This window comes from Zalophus californianus, chromosome 2 (genome assembly GCF_009762305.2).
Source record: "Zalophus californianus isolate mZalCal1 chromosome 2, mZalCal1.pri.v2, whole genome shotgun sequence".
NCBI classification, from domain to species: Eukaryota; Metazoa; Chordata; class Mammalia; order Carnivora; family Otariidae; genus Zalophus; species Zalophus californianus.
This window is the reverse complement of record NC_045596.1, coordinates 109861409-109868568: the sequence shown is the minus strand read 5'-3', so window position 1 is coordinate 109868568 and position 7160 is coordinate 109861409. Positions and strand designations below refer to the sequence as shown.

The following is a 7160-nucleotide window of genomic DNA, read 5'->3' as shown; positions in this document are numbered from 1 at the left end:
GGTTTTATTCCAAATATGTAAAGCTTGTTCAACATTCAGAAATCAGTAATATAATTAATCAGATCATTAGGCTAAAGAAAAATCATGTGTTCATATGAATCAATACAGAAAAAAACATTTGACAAAATCCAACACCCATTCATGAAACAAAAGCAAAAACAAAACACAATAAAACAAACAACCAAAACTAACCTCTCAGCAAACTAAGAATAGTGGGGGACTTCCACATTTTAACTGTGAGGGAATGTCATTCAGGTTTATCAAGGTTTCTGTGGTGTTTCTCAAAACAGAACTGTCCTTTGCACTCATGAACAAGAAACCAATAGTACCAGAACATGTCCTTGTGGGTCCCCTTCAGCCAGTGGAGCTTTTCTGAGATCTGGGTACTGATGAAGGGGCCAACTTGTTTCAAACAACCCAGAGAGTCAGACGGTGGTGGGGAAGCTTTTCCAGGGGACTTCTTTCACCTTTTCCACACAGGATGACCCCAAAGCAAGACCGACTATAAAGCACGTTCACATCCACATTCTTCGCAGGAAGGCTAGAGATTTTCACAGGACAACAGCGTCCATGATAAACTCCAACACCATGATGGAGAGGAGGGAAACTAGGCAACTCTGAGGCGACCAGAGGAGGAAATGGCGGCAGAAGCTGAGGCTCTGTGGTTTGCTTTCCAGTGAGGCACGGGGGAAAGTAGCTCCGATAAATCCTAAGGCAGAAAGAGATGGCCCTCATTCTCTAAGGTTCTGCAGCACTGGAAATGCTAAGCAGACCCTACATTACTGCAAACTTTTGTGAACTACTGTATTATACTTGTGGAAGCGATGGTCGTAATGTTTCAGTCAAGATGACTGACAGGCTAACCTGAAAACGACATAGGCAGCACTTTTGCACTTCCTTGGTTAGACACTTCAAGTAAAACCTCTTCTAAATTGTCCCTTTGCCTGGATGGGAATACGATGGTGGTTAAAATACATTTTTAAAACATTTTTACTAAAAATTTTTTTATAAATATAGTGAAAACCATATGTAATGCTGAAAAACTAAATGCCTTGCCTCTACGATTGGGAAACAAATCAAGATTGTCCCTGTCCTCATTTTTATTTAACACCAGACTGACGGAAAACGTTAAGAAAAGAAAAGATACACATGCTGGGAAGGAAGAAATAAAACTGTCCCTATTCATAGATGATATGGATGATATGGTGAAATGGTGTCTATGGTGTCTATGGAGATATCTGCAAGAATCAACACAAAAACTGGCACTACTGAGTATCACAAGGTTGCAGCATACAAGGCTTTCCTTTGTACTAGCAATAAAAAAAAATTGAATTTGAAAATCAAAACACTTTATTTACATTACCACAAAATATAAATTACTTAAGTAAGAAATTTCAAAAATATGTACAAAGTCTATATGAGGAAAACTACAAAATTCTGATGACAGATATCAAAGATCTCACTAAATAGAGGGGTATTGTGTGATCACCCATACAAAAACTTTGTATTGTTAAGATGTTAGCTCTTCCTAACTTGATCTGTAATTCTACACAATCCTGTACAAAATCCTAGCAAGTTATTTCGTAGATATCAACAAATTGATTCTAAGATTTATATGAAAAGACCCAACAATATTTAACACAATCCTGAAAAAGAGGAAAAAGTTGGAGAATTGACTTTACCAAGCTTCAAAGCTACCATAACCAGCACAATGTGGTATTGAGAAAGAATAGACAAATAGATCAATGAAATAAAATAAAAAGCACAGAAATAGACCCACACAAATACAGTCAACTGATCTTTGATAAAGGAGCAAAGACAAATCAATGGAGAAGTCTTTTCAGCATATGGTGCTGGAGCAGCTGGATATCCACATGCAAAAAAATAATAATCTGTACAGACATTACATATTGCATAAAAATTACCTTAAAATGAATCAGAGACCTAAAATGTAAAATGCAAAACTATAAAACTTCTAGGAGATGATAAAAGAAAACCCAAGTGGCTTTGGATGTGGCAATAACTTTTTAGGTACAACATTAACAGCATTATCCATGAATGGAACAATTAGCAAGTTGGACTTCATTAAAACAAAAACTTCTGCTTGCAAAAGACACTGTAAAGAGAATTAATTAAGAGAAAACAGACTGTTAGGAGAAAACATTTGCAAAACACATACCTGATAAAAGATGGTTATCCAAAATATACAATGAACACTTAAAACTCAACAATAAGGAAACAAAAATCCAATTAAAACCGGGCAAGAGATCTGAACAAAAACCTCAGCAAAAAAGATATACAGATAACAAGCATAGGAAAAGAAGCTCAGTATCATATATCATTAGAGAATTACAAACTACAATGACTATACCACTACACATTCAGAATGGCTAAAATCCAAAAACAAACAACACCAAATGCTGACAAGAATGTGAAGCAGTAGGAAATCTCCTTCATTGCTGGAGGAGTATAAGCAGTACAGTGACTTTGGGAGATGGTTTAGTAGTTTCTTACAAAGCCAAACAGACTTATCAGATGACTTTGCAATCATGTGCCAATGTAGTTGAAAATTCATAGCATATTACTATGTGAAAGAAAATAGTCTGAGAAGGCTACATACATAGGAATAAAAGACAACTGAATTTAGGACTGGGATAGGACATATACAAGATAAACCTTGAGCATGTTGCAGTGCCAGAAAGTAAGGAAGTGCTCCAAGCACGCACACACACACACACACACACACGCACGCACACACACACACACACACACACACACACACACACTAATGAGTTATGTCAAAGAGGCACAGGATCCAACTGAAAGAACACCTAACGGCCAAAGAGAACAATTTTTGCAACAAAATAAATATAGCATTATTGGATTTTAATCCAAAGTAAAAAATAAATATCCACATGCTCATACTTATATAAATAATGATTCATTAAGTTAGTTACTAAGTGAGAAGAGAGAATACCCCATGCAGAATTCCAAAAATAATTATGTAGGCCTTCACTCTAAATGAAAGAAAGCATATTTCCTATTCCTTAGGTGTGGGCTGCACAGAGTGACTTTCTTCCAAAAGTATAGTGTGAAAGTACAGTGGAGAGATCCGGAAAACACGACTTTGTCCAGGCAATCAAGGAACAAGTTGATAATAGGCACATGTGATCTGATGTGTTGAAAATTGTACTTTATCTCTGTGTCCTCCCAACAACCCATAATCACAGTCTACTTATGAGAAAAACACCAGGAAAATTCCAATAGAAAACTATCCTAGAATACACTTAATACTCCTCAAAACTGTTAAAGTCAATCAACGCAGTTCTGAGAAGCTTTCATAGCCAAGACAGCCTAAGGAGACATGAGAAATAATGATATGTGGCATCCTGGATGGGATAATGGAAGGACAACAAAAAAACACATGAGCTAAAATCTAAGGATATATGAATAAACTCTGAATGTTAGTTAATAATGATGTACCGATATTTGTTTATTATAGCAAATGTACCATACGAATATAAGATGTTAATAATAGGGAAAATTGTGTATGTGTGTATGGGGGGCATATGTGGGAACTCTGTACTACCTTCTTAAATTTTTTGTAGAGCACTGATCTAAAAAATAAATTTATTAATAAAAAAAACTACACTTATTCCACCATGCAAGTACTGATTATTTTCTTTCCCAAAGATAATTTACTATATAGTTCATAAGGATACAGTGGGAACAAAATTTTTAAAATACACAGAACTTAATTTTTAATGAATCTCCAAATACTAGTTTCATTACTAGGGGAAATCTGTATTGGTAAGATGAAATAGAAAGTTTACATTGTAACAGACCAGTTGGCAAATGCACAAATCAACATGGCAAAAGAACATTGCATGTTTTTTCTGGGGGGGTGCATGATATTATTTGAGGGATTTGGGGAAATTTGGAAATATATTCATACATATATAAATTAAATCATATTACATTATACAAATATATATTGTGTTGATATTCAAGATACATATATAGTTGGTGTATATGATAAATGAAATGTATGTTTTAATTTATATTAATCCTCTCTAGAAAACAATTAAAATTGTCAAAATGTGGATTTATTTCCTAACTTATTTCATATTACAAAGATCAATCATCCATTGTAATAAACTTCAGTTTATATAGCTCTTTGCACATAATATATGAATTTTCTTAATCTGTGTATGTAAATTGATAATATATTTTTAAAGTCTTGTTATAATTTGAATTTAATAGCAATAATTTAATTTTTACTTGCTTACAAATAATGAGTTATTCTTTCAAGAACGTTTTTCTTAGTTATCAGTCTGTCAAAAACTCTATGTAAACCTTCTTAAAAAATCATTTCATTTAAAAATCATTTCAATGTAGCACACTAAGTAATTTAACTCAACTGCATTATCCTAATTTTTTCTAATGAAAATGAGTTTTCCTTTATTATCAGAGCACTGTGTGTTCATATATTATGAGGTAGGCTTAATAAATCCTCTCTCCCTAAAAACCCTCTGCAGACCAACCATTAAGAAACTGTGGCTTTTCTTTTCAGTTAAATACAACATTCTGTGTATATAACATATTACTTTAGCATATATAATGATAAATTTCATATGGAGAATGCTAGTCTAGGGGGGAAAGATGATAAATCTTGAATGAGGAGCTTTTAATATAAATTCGCAGTAGTTTATGCCTAATAGTAAAGTCTCTACATTGATAAATAAGTAAATATATATATATATAATATTCATATATTAATAGATATATTTTAAGTTTACTGTGTTGTTAAATATTGTAATGCAATTATCCTTAATGATTAGAGATCATGTTTTCATTCTTGAAATGACATTTTTATTCTAAAAATTCATATGTTTGGGGCACCTGGGTGGCTCAGATGGTTAAGCGTCTGCCTTCGGCTCAGGTCATGATCCCGGGGTCCTGGGATCGAGCCCCGCATCAGGCTCCCTGCTAGGCAGGGAGCCTGCTTCTCCCTCTGCCTCTGCCTCTCTCTCTCTCTGACTCTCATGAATAAATAAATAAAAACATTTAAAAAAAAATTAAAAAAAATTAAAAAAAATAAAAATTCATATGTTTTATATATTCATCAATCACTTAAATGTGTAATATAATAAATGTACTATTAATGTAAATATGTAATATGTGGTAAAAATAGTGTTATAGTTGGGTACCTTTAAATTGCATGACTGAGATATTTTAAAAGCAAAGTTATGCTAGCCACATTTTATATATCTCTGGATATTCAAGATGTATTATATTTTATCAAAAATGTATATTCACTGGGGAAATTGTCTATTTTGTATACTCGTCAGGAACTTTTGACTGAGTATTTATAAACATACATGAACACTAATACACACACCCATATATAAACACATACATATGTATTCAAATCAGTCATTTAGTTATTTATGAAAATATGAACTTACTATCCCTGACAGAAACTGTGGTTGACTTATGTTGACAAAATATTACTTCGAGTCCTCAGCAAGGAGCGAGAAGATGCCTTCACTTACCAAACACTCTTGTTGAGATTTCAGCTCTGAGGACTGTGAAGGAAGCATGGTGATGATTCCATTCTGATGAGGGCGGGAAGATTGGCAAAGAGAACCCCACTCCCCAGCTTTCAGAGGCAGTAGAGGCAGGAGCCATATAGTTCAGGACAGATTCTTTCATGACTGTCAGTTGTGAGTTTCAGTGCCTGTGTCCCAAGATAACAGTGGTAGGGGCTCTGTGGAGCAGTGTGGCAATGTGATACAGGTATTCTTCTTTATGTAGGCTCCAGGCTGGATACTACAGCTCAGCTGGAGGTTCTTTGGACTATGTAATACCCTTTAATAAATTCATTTCCTTCTTGGAGGAAATAAAAAAAGAAATGAGTGAGAAGGGGAACTGGAGAAAATATTGTATATTTGAAAATTGCATATACTTTCTTGTTAAATATTCATTTCCTAGTCCAATGCTTTGCAACAAGGGAAGTAGGGCTCCCTTGGGGGTTATGTGACAATAGCAGCAGACATTTTTGGTTATCCTAACTTGATGGGTGTTGCAACTGGTATCCAGACGGTAGTGGGCAGGGACGCTACTAAACACGTTGCAATGCACAAGTGAGACTCCTATAGCAAGAGAATTATCGGGCCCAAATTTTAATGGCACAATGTTGGGAAAGTCTGTTGTGTAGAAAAAATAGGGGGGGGAAGGATAGAAAAGTATAGCAGGCAGAGTGTGTCAAATGGCACTCAAACATTTTTGGAAACAATGCATCTGATAATCAATTTTTAGTTTTGTGCAATAAGCAGCCTGTTGCCTCCACAAAGCTTAGGTAAAATCTACTATAGATGTGATTAATAGATGACTGCTTTTTTGACACAGAACCAAATAGCAGAAGGACAATGGAGTCTTTAAACTCATGGGTACATGTGCTCATGCGACCGTAAAAACTCAGAAATGGCAAGACGTGGGACAGCGTTAAGCTTTCTAATGTCTGTGGAATGGGCATTTAATTCATTTATAAATGTAAAGGTCAGTGTGATCCCTGCAGGTTTATATTGATGTGCCTGAAAAATGAGAGGAATCAAAGCAATGAACCAGGAAACATGTGAAGTAAGAGGACTTCCCTTTACTGCATTAAAATGCTCAATTGTCAGCCTTTAGTTTTTCATATATGTAAATATATCAAAATTATAGAATATTAAAATGATTGTAATAAATGAAATGCATATTTGAATATTGATTTAGCAATACAGAGACATTTGTTTTTTAAAATCACCAAAATGTCAAACTTGGAAAACTATGTAACTAGCATTTATTGGTTTAAAAGCGTATCAAAGAATAAATGTCAGTGGTTTATATGATTTAGATAACATCCAATGCTTTATAGTTATCATACAAATGTAGACCCAGAAAAATTAACTTATTTTTTCATTAGTCATTTTTTATAAAGTGAACTATCACAGAGTTTTAAATCCTATAATCTTCTTATTCTTAAAATGTCCTTTCTTGCATTGCCAAAAAAGAGTAATGAGATGGAAAAAGGACAATACAGTGTAATATATATCCATACCAGTAATGCAGTGAACTCAGAAAGGTAGTAAAAAAAATCAATTAATTTTTATGGGTGT

General features: G+C 34.1%; 1 pseudogene; it reads left to right on the top strand.

The window, feature by feature from the left end:
* Positions 1-244: 244 nt before the first annotated feature.
* LOC113925792 lies at positions 245-680 on the top strand (annotated as a pseudogene).
* Positions 681-7160: the final 6480 nt, after the last annotated feature.